General features: G+C 41.1%; 1 long non-coding RNA gene across 1 annotated transcript; it reads right to left on the reverse strand.

Annotated features, from left to right (window-relative positions):
• Positions 1-10,574: 10,574 nt before the first annotated feature.
• LOC123483483 lies at positions 10,575-17,076 on the reverse strand. Its single transcript, XR_006658270.1, has 3 exons — positions 17,043-17,076; positions 11,450-11,534; positions 10,575-10,611 (listed from the first exon to the last, which is right to left on the reverse strand). It is a non-coding gene; the product is annotated as an uncharacterized LOC123483483 (long non-coding RNA).
• Positions 17,077-22,712: the final 5,636 nt, after the last annotated feature.

Here is a 22,712-nt window from a genome sequence, read left to right on the forward strand (position 1 = left end):
AGTAGTCAAAAGTTGAGTATTTGGTCCCATATTCTTTGAATGCAATTCCTACATCAAGCCTGTGACTGCCATGATTAAGAGAAATCATGAATGAATCATGAATAATAATGAGTGAGAAAGTTACAGAGGCTACAACAAAACATGCTAACCTCTCACCATTACCAATAACAGAGGGGGTATGATCCTTGTTCATCTGTAACTTTCTCATTCATCATCATTCACGATTCATTCATGATTATTCATAATCATAGTAGCATCCACATGAATGTGAAGTGTTCAGAAACATCTTCTATTCTTACTGACAATACAAGTGAAGTGACTCCAAAATGACAGGACATTATTCACCATTCAGTTTCTATTGGGAAAAACATCATCCAAAAACACAACCAAAACAAACTGCAAATGCATTAAACCAGTTTGTAGAATCACAAGCTTGATGTAATCACTGCAGGTAAGGAATATGGTACCAAATACTAAACTTTAGACTAAATTAATTAGTCCAAATAATTACGACTTTTTCAAATGAGAGAACTACATACATTAAGTGCTTTCCTATCTAAACAGTAAAACAGATATGTATGAAGAACCTCAAATAAAAGGTGACATTCTGTACTGTCGCCTAATAAGAAACATTCTATCTCAAATCCAAAATGCTGCAGCATAGCACCAAATGTAAAACTGTAAGCTTCACTGTCCAAACACATATGGTGTGGACTATGTGTGCCTGGTAAACACATGTGGATCTGGTGAACAGTTATCACTTGTTGACCAACTACAGGAATACTGACCTCAGAGTCTCCAGTTTACAGTGGGGATTCCCCAGTCCAGCAGAGAGCAGCTTCACTCCTGAATCCTTCAGGTCATTGTTACTCAGATCCAGCTCTCTCAGGTGTGAGGGGTTTGACTTCAGAGCTGAGACCAGAGAAGCACAGCCTTCCTCTGTGACTCCACAGCCTGAAAGCCTGACAATGAGATCATCATGATTTCACAAACTGTTAATTTAACACCATTAGTGTAGAAGGACAATGGCAGATGCATTTGGATTATTCTCTTAAACAACATATAGATTCATCTTCCGTCTCCTAGAATTGTATGGTCATATTGTTATACTAATGTGAAAATCAATGCATTTATTCAATATTTTTTTCAATAGAATATTATATACATATTATAATACTTATTTTGCTCTAAACTTAATATTTCTTGCTGATTAGTACTTAAATGTGATTTTATGTACTCACAGAGCAGCTCTGGAGGCTTTGACCACTGGCAGCAGCCTCAGAAGACCTTCTTCTGATCTGGAGTATTTCTTCAGGTCAAACACATCCAGCTCCTTTTCTGAAGTCAGCAACACAAAGACCAGAGCTGACCACTGTGCAGGTGAGAGTTCTTCTTTTGAGAGACTTCCTGATCTCAGGTAGCTTTGGATCTCCTCCACTAGAGAATGGTCATTCAGTTCATTCAGACAGTGGAACAGATTGATGCACCTCTCTGGGAGAGGGATTCTCCCTGATCTTCTCCTTGATGTACTTGACTGTTTCTTCATGGCTCTGTGAGCTGCTTCTTGTCTTTGTCAGTAGACCTCGTAAGTGCTTCTCATTGGACTCCAGTGAGAGGCCCAGAAGGAATCGGAGGAACAGGTCCAGGTTTCCCTGTCTCACTTTGTAAGGCTTTATCCACAGCACTCTTGTAGAAGGTAACTTTACGCTTGTGTCTGATCCTCACAGATAAGTTACTGGACGTTGATTGAGGTTTGGCCATTAGATTCTCATTGTTGTTGATGAATGAGAGGAACACATATACAGCAGCCAGAAACTCCTGAATGCTCAGATGCACGAAGCAGTACACCTTGTCCTGGTTCAGCACACATTCCTCTTTAAAGAGCTGTGTGCACAATCCTGAGTACACTGAGGCTTCATTGACATCAATGCCAGCTTCTTTCAGGTCTTCTTCATAGAAAATTAGATTGCCCTCAACAAGCTGTTGAAAAGCCAGTTTTCCCAGTGACAGAACGCTCTCTTTATTCCAGTGTGGACCTGTCTCTTCTTTCCCAAGATACTTTTCATTCTTCTGTTTGGTATGAAACTCCACAAGGTGTGTGTACATCTCAGTCAGAGTCTTGGGCATCTCTTCTCTCGTATGTTTCAGCATGTGTTCAAGGACTATTGCAGAAATCCAACAGAAGACTGGAATATGGCACATGATGTGGAGGCTCCTTGATGTCTTTATGTGTGAGATGATTCTGCTGGCCAGGTCCTCATCACTGAATCTCTTCCTGAAGTACTCCTCCTTCTGTGGGTCATTGAACCCTCGTACCTCTGTTACCTGGTCAACACACCCTGAAGGGATCTTATTGGCTGCTGCAGGTCGGGTAGTTATCCAGAGGAGAGCAAAGGGAAGCAGATTTCCCTTGATGAGATTTGTCAGCAGAACATCCACTGAGGTTGACTCTGTGACGTCACAACAGATCTTGTTCTTCTGGAAGTCTAGGGGCAGTCGGCACTCATCTAGACCATCAAAGATGAACAGAACTTTGTACTTGTCGTAGTTGGAGATTCTTGATTCTTTGGTTTCCTTTGAGAATTGATTGAGAAGTTCAATGAAAGTGTGTTTTTCCTTTTTCATCAAATTCAACTCCCGAAAAGGGAATGAAAATACAAATTGGACATCCTGATTTGCTTTTCCTTCAGCCCAGTCCAGAATGAACTTCTGCACAGAGACTGTTTTTCCAATGCCAGCGACTCCCTTTGTCAGCACAGTTCTGATAAGTTTGTCTTGTCCAGTTAAGGGTTTGAAGATGTCGTTACATTTGATTGCAGTCTCTGGTCTTGCTTGTTTCCTGGTTGTTGTCTCAATCTGTCTCAGCTCATGTTCATTATTGACCTCTCCTGTTCCACCCTCTGTGATGTAGAGCTCTGTGTAGATCTTATTGAGAAGTGTTGGGTTTCCTTGTTTAGCGATCCCCTCAAATACACATTGAAACCTCTTCTTTAGATTAGATTTGAGTTCACGTTGGCAAATCACAGCAAGCTCATCTGAATGAAGAAATAACACAGATGATATTAATATTACGTATGTTTTAATGCCTACAGTATTGTGGGACTGTGTTTTAAAGTTTGAAAAGGTCACTAGGTGTTGTGTTAAAAGCTGCTACAATATCACTGAGTTACACAGCTACTTTAGCTGTACTTTAGCTACAGCTTTTAAATGTTCTAAAACAGCATTCAACATGAGGCAGACAGCTCTTACTTTTCTCCAGTGTGTCAGCATGCTCCTTCTGGTTCATTTTCCTCAGGACGTGCAGTGTGATCTTCAGAGCCCCCTCTCTGGCACTGCTCTCCTGCTTCTCATCTTCAGCATCCACCACTTCCTTATCCTGCTTCTGACTCTCAAAGCCTTCTGGGAGTTCTGGACTAAGAATCCTCTTGAACCTCTTCAGCTCGTTCTTCACAAATGTCATAATATTCTCTTCAAGCAACTGAAATAAATCAAGTAAATAAGTTTAGCAAGAGACTAAATGCTTTCTCAATAACACATTAATGAATGATTGACAGATTAACTTTACTTGAGGTAAACAAAAACAAATGTACATAACAGGACCACATACACTGAATATGGAGGCCAGGTCTGTTTGATGGTTCAGGGAAGACTGACTACTGAACATCTCTGACTCTGATATCTCCCTTTGGTTTCTGTGGACAAAACATCAGATTAGATCTCCTCATCCAGGGAGTGCACACACACACACACACACACACACACACACACACACACACACACACACACACACACACACACACACTCACTCACACACTCACACTCACACACACAAACACACACAGGGAGGGAATGTAGTGTTGGTTTGATATTGTTTTAGGACTATGAAAATGGAAAAAAGGATTAGCCTATGGATTATGAAAACAACAAAAATAAATGGTAAAATGGGAGATGAGAAATGAGAAATGACTAGAGACGGTGTCGTTTAAGTCACTGACCATGACCCATGAGTTCTTCTTACCTTTGTTCACTAGAAAAGTCTCCCTCTCTAAACACTATAGGATGACCCATAGACCAGTCACTCTTCATGGACACACAGCTGGGTAGAGGGGAGGCTGGCTCTCCTGCTTGGTTGAGCTATACAACAGAAACAAACATTACGTCTCTCATCTACTCCGAGTTCAGATGGGGAAACATAAGAAGAGTTTCATTCCAAAACGCTATATATCCATTTTCAGAAATGTTCGTAAATTAGCTTTTATAGTTTGAAGAAATTATGAAAGAGATTGGTGTGTGTTTTCAGTAGCTAATCATGGTATGGGATTGTTCAATGACAGACATGTATTTGTTTAAAATCTATCACTTGATGTTTTCATTTCAGAGAGACAAATAATCATGTTTTTTTGCAAAATGCTATATATCTGCCTCACTCTCAGATAAATAAGTAGTACTACTAGGTTTTACACAGTAATAATATATATATCTGCCTCACTCACAGAGAAATAAGTAGTACTACTAGGTTTTACACTGTAATAATATATAATTCTGCCTCACTCTCAGAGAAATAAGTAGTACTGCTAGGTTTTACACAGTAATAATATCTATCTGCCTCACTCACAGAGAAATAAGTAGTACTACTAAGTTTAACACTGTAATAATATATCTGCCTCACTCTCAGAGAAATAAGTAGTACTGCTAGGTTTTACACAGTAATAATATATCTGCCTCACTCTCAGATAAATAAGTAGTACTGCTAGGTTGTACACAGTCATAATATATATCTGCCTCACTCTCAGAGAAATAAGTAGTACTGCTAGGTTTTACACAGTAAAATGTGTTCGACCGGCTCGATTCGAACTTATTTAGCAAAATTTGAAATTGTGTTTTTTTTACATTGGATAAAAGTACAGACTCAGCTAGAAAAAGGTATATAATACACTACAGTTGTGGAACAATGGGAAAGTAATTCTGCTTTGAAAGATGATAAACGTGTGACCTCAATTTTGAGAAAATGGCCTTTGAAAGTTTTGGTACAATTACTGGAGAGCTCTTCTTTATCTACAGTGGTGTGACTTTGGCAGATAATGTCACCCATCTAAATAAATAGTTTTTTAAATATATATAGTTAACTAAATGTATGGTGTTTTTGGTTTATGTCAGTTTCATTGTTTGTTATGCTATAAATGGATATGTTATGGTTGTAAGTAGTAGAATTAACTAGAAAATGTCATATTTTGAAATTCTGAGTAATTACTACTTTAGTAAGGATATACTTTATTCAGTACTACTGCAGTTACTACATAATTCCAATAGATGGAAGCGTAAGACCACAAATGACATTTCAGAAGGTTAGTTTAGTTTTCTCCCTGGATACACCACCACTCCCCCTCACAGGAAAACTCCTGCACACGCTTTTTACTGTCCCTTTCCACACTGCTAATGCAAGAGGAATGACTGAAAAAGCATTTAACAGATTACTGTGAAATAATATAATGATGATTCATGTTTATTATTACCTGTTTTATGCTCATGTTTTGAAATTATACTTGATTACTATAACGATTATCAATAAGCCTGAACATTAATTTAGTCACCTCTGGTTGAGAAAAATGTATTTTCCTGGTACATTCATTGTCAGATTCATCAACCAGCAGCGAGCACTCTGCCTTCTAGCACAAGCGAGGGGCATGTTGAGGTACATTTGCTAACCGGGAGGGTTGCATGATGTTATTCATTGGTGGGCTGGAAGACACACTCTTGTCTTATCTATTCCGAGGTTTTTTAATCGATATATTTGATATTTTAAAATGCATGTATAATAATAATAATAATAATAATATAAATAATAATTATATTGGCTCTAAGGGCTGGGTCGGTCGGGCTGGGGTGCGAAGCGGGGCTGGGCTCGAGCCGCGGCTGGGGGAGCAGTCGCTCCGCCGCCCTCCTCACGCCACCGTTGGAAGTTCGCCGCGTGATTCGTCTCGCGGGCTCTCGTGCGTGGTCTCGCAAGGGGCTGCGTGCGGGGGTTCGTTGGGGCGGTGTCCTTCGGCGTTCCTAAGACGGACCGGTGGGAGGTTGGGTACGGCGGTTGGCGGCGGCGACTCTGGACGCGCGCCGGGCCCTTCTCGCGGATCTCCCCAGCTACGGCGCTCGTCGGCCCCGTTCGCACGGGGTCTCCGGCGGGTCGCCTCGGCCGGCGCCTAGCAGCTGACTTAGAACTGGTGCGGACCAGGGGAATCCAACTGTTTAATTAAAACAAAGCATCGCGAAGGCCCGAGGTGGGTGTTGACGCGATGTGATTTCTGCCCAGTGCTCTGAATGTCAAAGTGAAGAAATTCAATGAAGCGCGGGTAAGCGCGCAAGCCCAAAATTAGTAGAGAAAGCGAAAATGTGAGCCAACGCAGTAAAGGGAACAAATATGCCGTCCAAGAGAATGGACCCAGATCTAACATGTGCAATCAGAGGGCGAACAGACGAACCAAGCGTGGGTAAACGGCTTGGGCGAGACTCTCGGACGGACCGACTCAAGGCCACTGCCAAAAAGGGAATACCTCTAACGACGACCGAAATACAAGCTGGCCGAAGGGACGAAGAAAGGGAGGGCACGGCAATGAAAGTGCCCTCCAATAGCAGGTCGAATAACCCTTTTTGTCTTTTTCCCTTAGGTTTCTCGCAGTGGCAGACGGAGTCAAGCAGTTGGAAACGAACGCCCAGCCCAGCTGAAGGACGCCAGATATAGTTTACGGTAGTCCTTGGTCGAACTCGGTCCAGGTTAGTAGTGCGCAGCACATAGGTGGACACCCCCGAATCGAGTACTGACGGCCAGTCTGTAAGCCGGAAAGGGGTCAACCCCCGCCAAGCGGATCGACCGGACGTCAAATGGCTGATGTCCAAAGGAGACGAGCCCTGGTCGACAGAACCTCTTCAGGCCCAAGGTGGGTGCTGACGCGATGTGATTTCTGCCTAGTGCTCTGAATGTCATAGTGAAGAAATTCGACGGACCATGGGTAAATGGCGGGAGTAACTATGACTCTCCTAATACTAGGGTTGAGGTTGGAGCATCTGACTGGTGATTATTTACCAGGGGTTCAACACCTGCTATAGTCACTATTTAATTGCTCTTCCAAAAGTATCACAGGATTAATACGAGATATATAGCTAGCTAAAGTAATGAGTGACCATTTCAGAAAATCATGGGACATATAGTATTTGGTTGCATGCTATTTCATGTCAATCATATTGCTGCTTGTAGCCTATAACTGATGCTTCGTGGTCTTATGCTGCCATCTATTGGAAATATTTAGCACTTAAAAGTTATTAATTCACGTACAGACATTGGTGAGGCAGCTGAGAAATAAAGTGTATTAGATCAGTCTCAAACCTGCCCCACGCCAATTGCTGGATCTTCACACAGAGGTTACTAGGTCACCTAATTCAAACCACATTTGAAAAATAAAACAAATGTCTCTTATTTATCAAGTGTTCTGTTTTGCAATTATACATATAATAAAATAACAACAAAATAATCAAAACGCTATTTAATACTATAATTGTATTTACTAAGATAATATCATTACTAAAATAGTTTCTAAAAGTGTTCTAGGCTACCCTACCGTAGAATTAGGGGTCAGGGTTACGGCTAAAATAGGTAATAAGTAGGGTAAGAGTTTCTGTATAGCACTTTGTGACATCTGCTGGTGTAAAAAGGGCTTTATAAATACATTTGATTGATTGTTAGGTTTAGGGTTTATATGGCAAAAAACTGTAGGGGTTTATGGCACTCTTGCTCCTCCTTGTGGCCGTATGTGGGTACTACATAACTCATTCAATACACTTGTAAGGCTCATAATCTGAGGTAGCAACTGCGTCAGATCTACAAATCTATTAGCTAGACCACCCAATTAGACAACAATCACCCCATTATACCCATTTAGTTTGAAACTCAGTGAACCTGCGCAGCATTCGCTCAATTTGATGCCTATGAAGGAAGAGTTCGATGCATATCAAATTACCCAGCAGCCACTTAGAAACAACAAGTCGTCAAAAAAAATGTTATTTCTTAATAAAAAAATGTATTCTGGCTGTTTAAATCGGCCACATCTTGAAAAAGAGGACAGGGACATGCATTTTGTTTAGATTGTACACTTTAAAAAAAAACAAATATGGTTAACCATGATCAGAAAATGTTTAATGTTTGATGGCTATCCGCCAGCCATCGCCTCTTAAACTGTGTTTCACCACACTATTGGTGACCACAATGTGTACTCAGGTGAACAGTGTGTGCGCTCACCAAGTAGCCGTAACCTTGTTAATAATAAGTTACCTGAGGTAAACATACAGGTTTAATGCTCACCAAGTAGCAGTAACCTTGTTAATTATCAGTTACCTGAGGTAAACCTACAGGGTTAACGCTCACCAAGTAGCAGTAACCTTGTTAATAATAAGTTACCTGAGGTAAACCTACAGGTTTAATGCTCACCAAGTAGCCGTAACCTTGTTAATAATAAGTTACCTGAGGTAAACCTACAGGTTTAATGCTCACCAAGTAGCCGGAACCTTGGTAAAAATAAGTTACCTGAGGTAAACCTACAGGGTTAACGCTCACCAAGTAGCAGTAACCTTGTTAATAATAAGTTACCTGAGGTAAACCTACAGGTTTAATGCTCACCAAGTAGCCGTAACCTTGGTAATAATAAGTTACCTGAGGTAAACCTACAGGGTTAACGCTCACCAAGTAGCTGTAACCTTGGTAATAATCAGTTACCTGAGGTAAACCTACAGGGTTAACGCTCACCAAGTAGCCGTAACCTTGTTAATAATCAGTTACCTGAGGTAAACCTACAGGGTTAGCGCTCACCAAGTAGCTGTAACCTTGTTAATAATCAGTTACCTGAGGTAAACCTACAGGGTTAACTCAGCCAGGTCTCATTGATAACAATAGTGAAGCTGGCATTTTGACGCAGAACAATGGGCTGGGAATAGAACGTTCTGAAGGTGAGTTGGTGTCACGGAGCTCAATAGAACTAATAGGAGCTGGTAGGGTGAAAAATGCCCATACATGAGGCTTGTTTTTTCGCGGTTACTTCATAACCAGGGACAGAAGGTAATATTATGAAACTGGGCTCCATGGCGGATGCAATGAACTAATTTTATCAGAAATCAACGTTGTAAAAAATGTCACTTGAGGTGCCCCGAAAATAATATTCAAAAGTTCAGTCCTTTGACACAGAGGGGTTAAACACTAAAGTTACCGTCCATCTAGTGAAGAGAGGAGAACCGGACAGAGGGAGTGTAGGCCAGCATCCGTCAACGAGAGAGGGAGAAGTCCAACACGATATTTAACATGTGGAAGAAACAACCAGGGAGCTCCTTCGGTCCACAAGAAATGCAGGCAGCCGGTGATGATGTAGTGGTAGCTAGGATAATTAGGATGCTGCTGGTAGAGTAGCTAGCTTAGCTAGCTGTACCGACTAGCTTGGCTAGCTAGCAGGTCGTTTGTCTGTCCCTCGAGGATGATGACGAATCCGGTGAACCACACAATTAAACAAGAATAGCGAGTGAAAAGGATCTGGCTACACTCATACTGTCACTGACCATTACGCAAAAAGCAAATTGAACAATAGACTTTGGTGTCTCAACACTGTAACAAACTCCGGCTCGTTATTCCCCAACATCACCTCAGCCCACTCTGCGCGTAACTGGACAATATGCTTGGTGCCAAACCGTACGTGGACGCAGACAGTTCTGTACGGGGACGCGGACAGTTCCAGAACGCGGACAAGAGCAGAGCCACACAATAAACTAAACCCAGTCTTTACTGTGGCTTACATTAGTAATATTCTATTTTTTTATTATGTAAAACAAAAATTCGTTGTTTTTTATAACCATATTTTGAGATCTGGGCCCATATCCACAAAGGGTCTCAGAGTAGAAAATTGGTCCTCTCTCTCCCCAGACAGACTAACTTTAGACTACTAACCCCTAAACAGCATGTTGGTTGTGGTTAACACAGTGACAACTAATTATTGAATGTACATCTGCCTCACTCTCAGAGAAATAAGTAGTACTGCTAGGTTTTACACAGTCAAATGTAACAAATAACGACATTTTTATAAAGAACTGTTCACATGATACATTTGTAACATCAATATTAAAAATTGTTTAAAAAACGAAATCCAGTAATATGAGATCTGTGTGTAAGTGCATTCATCTTAAGATATCTAGGTGAGACAACCACATATCATAGTCAAATATACAGGATACGAACATTCCATTCCAGCTAAACAATGGATATATAGCATTTAGGCAAAAAAACATTAATTTTTATACACATCTCAAATCCATTAATAAAAACTCTGAGAACAGTAATATTGAAGGTATCCAAGGCAATCATTTCTGCTGAAAAACAATTGTGGATATAGCGTTTTGGAAATAAACATAGGAATTCTTAAACAAAATTGTCATCTCACCTCTTAGCTTTGGTGTCATGTCCCCCAGAGAGACTCATTTTAGAGGCAGGACCCCCCTCCTCTCTCTCCCCAGAGAGACTCATTTTAGAGGCAGGGCCCCCCCCCCTCTCTCTCTCCAGAGAGACTCATTTTAGACCACTGACCCCTAAACAGAGATGCAGCATGTTGGTTGTGGTGAACACAGTGACAACTCATTCTAGAATGTCAATTGTTCTCTTTTACTCATGATCTCTTAGAAATAAAACATTTACTAACAGACATATCGAAACAGTCAGGCTATTTAATGCAATCAGATGAACATCTGGTTGTGACATCTCTTCTCCATGTTAACTGTCAATAATAATAATAAGTCACTGTTTGTTAAGGTAGTTATAGACAGTGCAGCAACACAAGGCCATGTCTCATACTTATTTGTATTCATTAAAAGTAGGCCATTTGTTGTCTTTCAATCTGAGAATGTAGACAGAAGGGCTAAAACAGGCATAATTGATCTGAGGGGAAATCATTGATCCATTCAGAAAGTATTTTTGCAACAAGTAGGAGATTTATATTATGTAAAGTAGGCTAGGTTATAATATATAATAGCGGTTTGTTAGTGATATGCAGATGGAGGTCTATACCTCAGCTATAGCCTACATATCCTAGATGACCAGCCTAAACCTGTTCAGATCAGTTCCCATAACGTTACAGGCCTACCAGTAGCAGGACAGAGCTTGTAGCCTAGGCATGATATGTTTCACATTTCCAACAGAGACCATCAGGTTGGTCAGCATGATAAATTATCATATATCAAACCTACTCTGACTATTGAATGTCTGTAAACGACCTAACTTTCTAATATAATAGTTCTATGTAGCCTAGACTTACCAGAGTCTGCCCGTCTGTCCTTCAAATCAACACATTTATCCTAATTTTAATGTTGCCTAGAAATGTGTCCCACAGTTTCAACAGCCATTTTGTAAGTGCGTAGGCTACACACTTACTTTTAATTTCATATGAGGAAACTGGTGCGGCCGCCTGTTTTCTTGCAGATGAAGTAGCCTCTCATAGGGAACTCATTCAACCAGCCTAAACAACAGTAAATAAAATATGTCAAATGGTCAAAAAACAATGGTGTAAAGAGAATCCTGTCCTCCTTATATAGCCATGTACATTAAAGACAGGTATATTGCTACAGATGTAGGATCTTAATTTGAGCCCGTTTGCTGCAGCAGGAAAATAATCATGAAGCAACACGACATTTGAAATATTATGTGGATTATAATAAATTGACATTTTTCAAAAGGGAAAGGTGGAAAAGTGGAAATTACAAACTTCAGAATACTTTTTAACCCTCAAATACACAACACGTTTTAGTTCTCCTGCAACAGGCTGATTAAATTAAGATCCTTCATCTGTACAGAACTTGTCTTTATCTAAACCAAGGCAGTTTGCATTATTAGCAATGATGTTGCAACTGTCAGCTGCTGTAAACCTATGTGATTGGATGTTATAGACCCCCCATCTGAACAGTTTCTTTCCCCATGCTGTGGCCCTCACCAACTGGCCATCTGGCCCAGTGAGAATAAAGGACTATACACTCTATGCTGCTCACCACATCAAGCCATCTCTGAACTGTACACTACCATCTGGCCCATAGAGACTAAAGGACTATACACTCTATGCTGCTCACCACATCAAGCCATCTCTGAACTATACACTACCATCTGGTCCATAGAGACTAAAGGACTATGCACTCTATGCTGCTCACCACATCAAGCCATCTCTGAACTATACACTACCATCTGGTCCATAGAGACTAAAGGACTATGCACTCTATGCTGCTCACCACATCAAGCCATCTCTGAACTATACACTACCATCTGGTCCATAGAGACTAAAGGACTATGCACTCTATGCTGCACACCACATCAAGCCATCTCTGAACTGTACACTAAATAACTGAACTATACTGCATTAGCACTCTGTTCATCTCTCTTAGATATATTTATGTAAATCACCTGTATTCCCACTGTACTGTATTTAAGTGATAATGCCTGAGATGCCGGTGTTTGGAAGACATATTGGCACGGGTTTTGTTAGGCAAACTGTGCCAATATATCCTCCAAACACTGGCTTTGAGGGCATTATCACTTGTATTCAACGGGTTACCAACATATTCAAATAATGATTAACGTATTTTCATTTAAAACGTTATTTTGATGAATATATTTCTTACTATTTCATCCTTCCATGAGATATAGTCCCGACACAAATCTAGGGTTGCTACCCAAGCCGGCTGGTCGTTCCTTCTATCGGTTCGGTTGCCAGAGATGCGACCCAGTCGTTCAGTCATTTTGTTATGTATCTATGGATGCGACCCAGTAGTTAAGTATTTTTGTTCAGGAATATTTTCCTGCTGTAGCAAACTGGCTCAAATTAAGATCCTACATAAACTCAGCAAAAAAGAAACGTCCCTTTTATAGATCAGTTATAGATCATTTGTTCATATCCTTTGATAGTTAGAGTCCCCGTGCCCAAGGACTCTAAGATAACCTGCCTAAATGACTACCGACCCGTAGCACTGACGTCTGTAGCCATGAAGTGCTTTGAAAGGCTGGTCATGGCTCACATCAACAGCATTATCCCAGAAACCCTAGACCCACTCCAATTTGCATACCGCCCCAACAGATCCACAGATGATGCAATCTCTATTGCACTCCACACTGCCCTTTCCCACCTGGACAAGAGGAACACCTACGTGAGAATGCTATGCATTGACTACAGCTCAGCATTCAACACCATAGTGCCCTCTAAGCTCATCACTAAGCTAAGGATCCTGGGACTAAACACCTCCCTCTGCAACTGGATCCTGGACTTCCTGACGGGCCGCCCCAGGTGGTAAGGGGTAGGTAACAACACATCTGCCACACTGATCCTCAACACGGGGGCCCCTCAGGGGTGCGTGCTCAGTCCCCTCCTGTACTCTCTGTTCACCCATGACTGCATGGCCAGGCACGACTCCAACACCATCATTAAGTTTGCCGACGACACAACAGTGGTAGGCCTGATCACCGACAACGATGAGACAGCCTATAGGGAGGAGGTCAGAGACCTGGCCGTGTGGTGCCAGGACAACAACCTCTCCCTCAACGTGACCAAGACAAAGGAGATGATTGTGGACTACAGGAAAAAAAAGAGGACTGAGCACGCCCATTCTCATCGTACGGGGCTGTAGTGGAACAGGTTGAGAGCTTCAAGTTCCTTGGTGTCCACATCACCAACGAACTATCATGGTCCAAACACACCAAGACAGTCTTGAAGAGGGCACGACAAAGCCTATTCCCCCTCAGGAGACTGAAAAGATTTGGCATGGGTCCTCAGATCCTCAAAAAATTATACAGCTGCGCCATCGAGAGCATCCTGACTGGTTGCATCACCGCCTGGTATGGCAACTGCTTGGCCTCCGACCGCAAGGCACTACAGAGGGTAGTGCGTACGGCCCAGTACATCACTGGGGCCAAGCTTCCTGCCATCCAGGACCTCTATACCAGGCGGTGTCAGAGGAAGGCCCTCAAAATTGTTAAAGACTCCAGCCACCCTAGTCATAGACTGTTCTCTCTTCTACCGCACGGCAAGCGGTACCGGAGTGCCAAGTCTAGGTCCAAAAGACATCTCAACAGCTTCTACCCCCAAGCCATAAGACTCCTGAACAGCTAATCATGGCTACCCGGACTATTTGCACCTGCCCCCCACCCCATCCTTTTTACGCTGCTGCTACTCTGTTAATTATTTATGCATAGTCACTTTAACTCTACCCACATGTACACATTACCTCAACTACCTCAACTAGCCGGTGCCCCCCGCACATTGACTCTGCAACGATACCCCCCCTGTATATATAGCCTCCCTACTGTCACTTTATTTTACTTCTGCTCTTTTTTTCTCAACACTTTTTTGTTGTTGTTTTATTTTTACATTTTTTGTTAAAAATAAATGCACTGTTGGTTAAGGGCTGTAAGTAAGCATTTCACTGTAATGTCTGCACCTGTTGTATTCGGCGCATGTGACCAATAAAATTTGATTTGATTTGATTTGAATACCCCAGTTATAGATAATTTGTTCATATCCTTTGATAGTTAGTGAGTTATTATCCCAGTTATAGATCATTTGTTCATATCCTTTGCTAGTTAGTGAGTTATTATCCCAGTTATAGATCATTTGTAGTCAGCAATAGGGGAGTGATTGCTTCCTACAACAGCACAAAACATGTACATTTCTAGACATCTTTGAAAAGCGAGTCAGGTAAAGAGTTTTTTTTGTCTTAAAAGGTCGGTGTTTTATTTTGAGACATGCTTGAATAAACTAAGTAGCCAATAGGCAGAGGGTAGCATAATTTGTCTGATTCTCTGTAATAATGGTATGGGAATAATGATGCATTTTATTTAGTAAAGTGGTTTCTTGCATCAAACACAACAACATTTTCAGTCATGTCCTCCTTGTGTGAAGGACAAGTAGATAAACAGGTTAATGTCAAGCTCTGCATGTTTTTTGGAATGTCTCATGGAATGTAGGCTTACATTGAACACCACACATTGGCTGCTACTGTAGGCTGAATGATAGAACAGCTATTTCCATGTTAAATGTTATTGGAGGCCTTTTTACATTATGATCAAATAGCCTACTTGGTCTCTGTCTAAACTGTAACTTAAAGTGGGTACAGCCTCAGTGTTCACAGTAAACTTACGCCGGAAGTTGCACAGATCGCTACACTATAGTAGAACTATGATACAATAACATTTATCATACGAAATGGGAAATGTAGAACTATGACGAATGAATATTGATGTATTGAATTCACAGGAGGTTGGTGGCACCTTAATTGGGGAGGACGGGCTTGTGGTAATGGCTGGAGCGGAATAGGTGGAATGGTATCATTAATATGAGCCGTCCTCCCCTCAGCAACCTCCACTGATTGAATTTGACTTGCCCACATTCAGTTAGCTCCATTTTGTATGATTCAACTGTCAAGTCATTATATATTTTCGTTCCGAGAGCACCTTCCTGATGACTGGCACTCTGTACATTCCTATGGATGAGGACTGAGCTGGAATGTGAAGCTAACTGAAGCTATCTTTAGAAAACCAGTATATCTAGCTAGCATCATAGTCCACCCCTCAGGCTAAGTTCAGGTTACAGCATCAGGCAGACATCAACAGCCGAGTTGTAGGCTACTACCTGGGTCGTATTCATTAGTTTACTCCGCAGCCAACAGTTTTTAAATGTTGCATGAACAGTTTACTCCAAACGCTGTACAACGTGACCTAAACAGTTTCTGTTGCCAAACGTTTTGCTACGGTGGGCACTAATGAACACACACAACCTGTTTTGAGGAAGTGTAAGTTGTTGTTAGTCTTACCACAGTATTTATTTGTCTCTCTTTCACACAACATACCTTCCTGAGTGAAAAGCGTTAACAGTAGATTAGAAAGAGTAAATGTTGTTGCTTGTTGTGTTTTAAGCCTGTTTTGAGAAGACAAGTCTATAGACCTATGATACAGTACACTCTTAGAAAAAATTGTTCCAAAAGGATCCTCCGGCTGTCCCCATAGGAGAACGCTTTTGGGTTCCAGGTAAAACCCTTCTGGCTTCCATGTAGAACCCTCTGTGGAAACGAGTCTTCATGGAACCCAAAAGGGTTCTACCTATTACCAAAAAGGGTTCTACAAAGGGTTCTCCTATGGGGACAGCCAAAAAACCCTTTTAGATTCTAGATAGTGTAGGAGCGATCACCCTGGGGCACACAGATGGAAACAGAACGAATTCACCCCACGCATCTAATTTATATCCAAAACATTTTAAGGAGAGTAGGCCTATTATAACACTGTCCACAAAACATATCATCAACTATATTAATACACATAAAAATATCATCAACTATATGAATACACATAACAATATCATCAACTATATTAATACACATAACAATATCATCAACTATATTAATACACATAACAATATCATCAACTATATGAATACACATAACAATATCATCAACTATATGAATACACATAACAATATCATCAACTTTATTAATACACATAACAATATCATCAACTATATTAATACACATAACAATATCATCAACTATATGAATACACATAACAATATCATCAACTATATTAATACACATAACAATATCATCAACTATATTAATATCATAACAATATCATCAACTATATGAATACACATAACAATATCATCAACTATATTAATACACATAACAATATAATCAACTATATTAATACACATAACAATATCATCAACTATATTAATATCATAACAATATCATCAACTATATGAATACACATAACAATATAATCAACTATATTAATACACATAACAATATCATCAACTATATTAATACACATAACAATATAATCAACTATATGAATACACATAACAATATCATCAACTATATTAATACACATAACAATATCATCAACTATATTAATACACATAACAATATCATCAACTATATTAATACACATAACAATATCATCAACTATATTAATATCATAACAATCGTCGTCTTACCTTTTATATGTCTCTCAATAGAAGTAGAGTCTGGAATGATCATTCGGTGGTGGAAAGTTCCTTTAGTTTGTTCTGCTCATTTCCATATCAGGTTCTACCTGTTCTCTCTCCCACTCCCTGTCTGTTTATAGCTCTTACAATGTGTCTTGGCATATATTCTACAAGTGTCTGGAACTCTATTGGAGGGATGTGACATCATTCTTCCATGAGAAATTCCATCATTTTGTGTTTTGTTGATGGTGGTGGAAAACGTTGTTTCAGGCGCCTCCCAGAATCTCCCATAAGTGTTGAATTGGGTTGAGACCTGGTGACTGAGACATCCATGGCACATTGTGAAACATCGGCAAGTTGAGCAGTTTTTGTCACTGAAGCTCCTGCCAAACGTGCCCCAACAATCACCAATCGTTAAGCTCTTCCCGAGCAGGGTCGCAGTCTCTCCTGGTAGCAGCTCCTCTCTCCCCAGGGGTAGCAACTCCTCTCTCCCCAGGGGTAGCAGCTCCTCTCTCCCCAGGGGTAGCAGCTCCTCTCTCCCCAGGGGTAGCAACTCCTCTCTCCCCAGGGGTAGCAGCACCTCTCTCCCCAGGGGTAACAGCTCCTCTCTCCCCAGGGGTAACAGCTCCTCTCTCCCCAGGGGTAGCAGCACCTCTCTCCCCAGGGGTAACAGCTCCTCTCTCCCCAGGGGTAACAGCTCCTCTCTCCCCAGGGGTAGCAGCTCCTCTCTCCCCAGGGGTAGCAACTCCTCTCTCCCCAGGGGGTAGCAGCTCCTCTCTCCCCAGGGGTAGCAGCTCCTCTCTCCCCAGGGGTAACAGCTCCTCTCTCCCCAGGGGTAACAGCTCCTCTCTCCCCAGGGGTAGCAACTCCTCTCTCCCCAGGGTTAGCAGCTCCTCTCTCCCCAGGGGTAGCAGCTCCTCTCTCCCCAGGGGTAGAAGCTCCTCTCTCCCCAGGGGTAACAGCTCCTCTCACCCCAGGGGTAGAAGCTCCTCTCTCCCCATCAATATGTCTTCCTCGTCTTGTCTAGTGTGTCTCTCTCCATCATATCCTATTCTTATGTTGCTGTCTCTGTGTCTTGTCTGGTGTCTCTCTCCATCATATCCTATTCTTCTGTTGCTGTCTCTGTGTTTTGTCTGGTGTCTCTCTCCATCATATCCTATTCTTCTGTTGCTGTCTCTGTGTTTTGTCTGGCATCTCTCTCCATCATATCCTATTCTTCTGTTGCCGTCTCTATGTCTTGTCTGGTGTCTCTCTCCATCATATCATATTCTTCTGTTGCTGTCTCTGTGTCTTGTATGCAGTGGAGGCCTGGAGATGCTAAATGTGTTTATGTTAATTAACGGTAAATTACTGTGAGACCGACAGTCTTTTACATGACAATAACCGGCTGACACAATGTAATGACAGCCTCAGCCCAAGGCCTGTGTCTGGGTCACCTAAATCATCCTCCTCCCTACCATTTGCCTCTGGCTCCTGCTGTTCTAAGGGATCCACTGGCCTGCTGTTGTCATCTGTCCTCCTCCTTGGATCATCTGAAAGGTAGAAAGGTTGAGGCGCAACATGTCATTAGTTAGTTTTAAAGGGCAACTTCCTGATTTGGACTTATTTTAGATTTGGTTAATTAATAAATGCTAGTCTCATGTGTGTGTTTGCAGGTTCCCAAATTATTTATCCAATTAGCATCAGCCGGCTGGTCTGCGACTTTGGACAGTTAGGGACCGTCAATAAATTACACAATGAAAATGAGACATTAGTTTCATATTGCATATCTTTACGTTTTCTTGTTAAATTCTTTCAATATTTGTATATGAATTTCTAAAATGTATAGTTGATTTGAGATGTTTAGGTAATTGAAATTTGGAGCTATTGTAATTTTTACATGTTGTTCCATGAACATGGTGTAATTTACCGATGGTCCCTAACTAGCCCCATAGGGATATTCAAAGTCATCCCAAACTTACCACAGTCATTACTATCGGGTCGCATGCAGCTGCACCCTGAACTGATTACTTGTTTGCTGCCAGCTGTGGATATGTGGGAAACCTTCATTTACGTTGTGACGCAGTCATGACCACAAGTCTCATAAAACTCAGTTTTGGACAAGACTGACTTTATGACCAAAATTATCCTATTTACACTTTAAAGTTAATTTTGACAGTAGAATAATAAATGTTTCTGACTCATATCGATGCCAGAGGCTGTTTTCCAAATGAGAAGTTGGTTTTAAGGTGCAGTTGATCTTTAAAGCTACTGTATACTGAAATGACCAGGGCAACTCAACTGGAGAAAAAAAATAAAGTGTATGCATAACAGCGCAACACAACTCCAAACATGACAGACAAGAAGCTCCATAGCCCCTAGGGCAGGGGTGCCCACACTTTAGTTACATAGGATCTACTTTATCCACCCTCTTCCTAACACTGTCTGAATGTAAAGATCGATTGTTGGGCAGCTAGTTGAGACTCTTTGAACTGGGCCTTGTAAAGATCGATTGTTGGGCAGCTAGTTGAGACTCTTTGAACTGGGCCTTGTAAAGATCGATTGTTGGGCAGCTAGTTGAGACTCTTTGAACTGGGCCTTGTCAAGATCGATTGTTGGGCAGCTAGTTGAGACTCTTTGAGCTGGGCCTTGTAAAGATCGATTGTTGGGCAGCTAGTTGAGACTCTTTGAGCTGGGCCTTGTAAAGATCGATTGTTGGGCAGCTAGTTGAGACTCTTTGAGCTGGGCCTTGTAAAGATCGATTGTTGGGCAGCTAGTTGAGAATCTTTGAGCTGGGCCTTGTAAAGATCGATTGTTGGGCAGCTAGTTGAGAATCTTTGAGCTGGGCCTTGTAAAGATCGATTGTTGGGCAGCTAGTTGAGACTCTTTGAGCTGGGCCTTGTAAAGATCGATTGTTGGGCAGCTGGTTGAGACTTCAACTCTTTTACTTTTCTCTTACATAGTTCACTTTTAGCTCATATTTATTGTGAACAGTTTTGAAATGCCTCTCGACATTTCCCTTCTTAGCAAGAGCTACGTTTGAATGGCAGATCAGACACACACATTTTGAATTTGTTGTGGTGAAAAAATTATCTTCCTCCCACTCACTGTGAAAGTGGTAGATTTTCTGTTTCTTGGTGCTTGGTCCAGCACTCATATTAAACATGTAACCACAACTTCATAGAAAGAAACGTAGTAAAAAAACATCTACCACTGGAACAACAAAGAATATTCTGCTACAGGTCTATTACAGGTCTATTACAGGTCTATTACAGGTCTGTTACAGGTCTATTACAGGTCTATTACAGGTCTATTACAGGTCTATTACAGGTCTATTACAGGTCTATTACAGGTCTGTTACAGGTCTATTACAGGTCTATTACATGTCTATTACAGGTCTGTTACAGGTCTATTACAGGTCTGTTACAGGTCTATTACAGCTCTATTACATGTCTATTACAGGTCTATTACAGGTTTATTATAGGTCTATTACAGGTCTATTACAGGTCTATTACAGGTCTATTACAGGTCTATTACAGGTCTGTTACAGGTCTCGCAAGCGTGGAAATGTAAACGTACTAACTGCAGACGGTTGCTATGATAGCGACAATTTGGAAAACAAATGTATGTTTTTCCAATTTTATGTCAATCAAGCAGTTTTTTAAAATATTTTGGCAGTGCAGTAATATTCAACAAAGAAGCTAACCTGTAAGAAAAGCATACGGTGCTTCAGAAATGTGGACCTCATTATTTTTAAGCAGACTCGATGGTAACGCTGTGAATTTACAAAATATATATTTTTAGTGCATACATTTTGAAAACTTTTATGCGGCCTACTAGAAAGAAGTTTGCGATCGACCGGTCGACAGTGATCGACGTCCTGGGCACCAATGCCCTAGGGTATATGAATATAAAGAGACATGAGACTTGTTGAATGGAATAAGTTATAAGATCTCTAAGATTCATTTTCATTTCATTCGTCAGTTCTACCAGCTAATGTGATATTTTTAGATTCCATAACATTTGAGGACATAACTTAAGACTATGTATTTTCAATGTTTTGTTCACCTAGAATCTAACCAGAAACCCGTCCATCTTTTCCCCTCCCTTTCTGGCTGCCCTCCACCTTCCCTTCTAAGTTCAAGTGTGTTTATTTATTATATACACATGATATACACTGTGTGGACAAAACATTAGGAATACCTGCTCTTTCCATGACATAGACTAACCAGGTGAATCCAGGTGAAAGCTATGATCCCTTATTGATGTTACCTAAAGCTGTGTCGGTCATGACATTCTGTCAGCCGGTGATTGTCATTCAGATACTGACAGTCTCATGCTTATTGTCCTTAACTAACATAAACACGTTTACCATCACCTGGCTTCCACGCATAGCCTACAAGCCACTGATGCGGACCTTTGGAACATCTACATTTGCAAAAGTCTAATAAATCCCATTGAATATAGCCTACACCATCACAATAACTCTATGTATTTATTTTAGACAGGTATACAGACACATGACATGAAGAAAATGTAGCCTACTTCAGAAGAACACACTCATGAACACAATCATGCTGGCACCCTCTTATCATCAATAGCTCCTGCACAACTGCTACCACCCACATCAACATTCCATTCCAGGAACGGCCTTGGAGACAGACTGGTCGCTACACGACAACAATCACTGGAAACAACGACAGTTTCTAGAAATGTACACAAAAAGAAACCTGCTTAGTGACAGTCCCTGTTCTCCTGCCTTCTTTAGGGAGAAGAACGTCAACGACAGTTTTGCTAGCTAGCTGGCACATTTTTCTACCTGGTGTAGCTAGCTAACGTTTTGACCTCATTGGTTCCTCCATGAATGAGGTGTGGCATCAAAGTAACGTGATGACCACTTCAAGGTCGTAGGCTTTCATAATATAATTTCTATAGAATATATAATATTCATTCATTTAAAAAAAGTGTTAACGACAAAGTTGTTTTGTTTTGTATTTATTGCTTTCATGTTTATTATTGTTGTTTCATGTTTCATGTTTAATATTGTTGTTTCATGTTTCATGTAGGCCTAATTAAAATGTAAATTGCCTCATGCAGCGCGACACATCTCCTGGTTTCAGACGATCCCACAGGTGAAGAAGCCGGATGTGGAGGTCCTGGGCTGACGTGATTACACGTGGTCTGCGGTTTTGAGGCCGGTTGGACGTACTGCCAAATTCTCTAAAACAATGTTGGAGGCGGCTTATGGTAGTGAAATTAACATTCAACATTAAATTCTCATTCAACAGCTCTGGTGGACATTCATGCAATCAGGATGCCAATTGCATGCTCCCTCAAAACTTGATACATCTGTGGCGTTGTGTTGTGTGACAAAACTGCACATTTTAGAGTGTCGTTTTATTGTCCCCAGCACAAAGTGCACCTGTGTAATGATCATGCTGTTTAATCAGCTTATTGATATGACACATCTGTCAATATTAAACATGAAACATGAAACAACACGAATAAACATGAAAACAATGAATCCAAAACAAAACAACAAGCCCATACTTTGTGGTTAACACTTTATTTAAATGAATGGATATTATCCATATATTCTATAGATATTATATTATGAAAGCCTACGACCTTGAAGTGGTCACCACATTACCTTGATGCCACACCTCACTTGGAAAGATTTGATTCGGGCAGATCCATTAT

Source organism: Coregonus clupeaformis, unplaced genomic scaffold, assembly GCF_020615455.1.
Source record: "Coregonus clupeaformis isolate EN_2021a unplaced genomic scaffold, ASM2061545v1 scaf0134, whole genome shotgun sequence".
NCBI classification, from domain to species: Eukaryota; Metazoa; Chordata; class Actinopteri; order Salmoniformes; family Salmonidae; genus Coregonus; species Coregonus clupeaformis.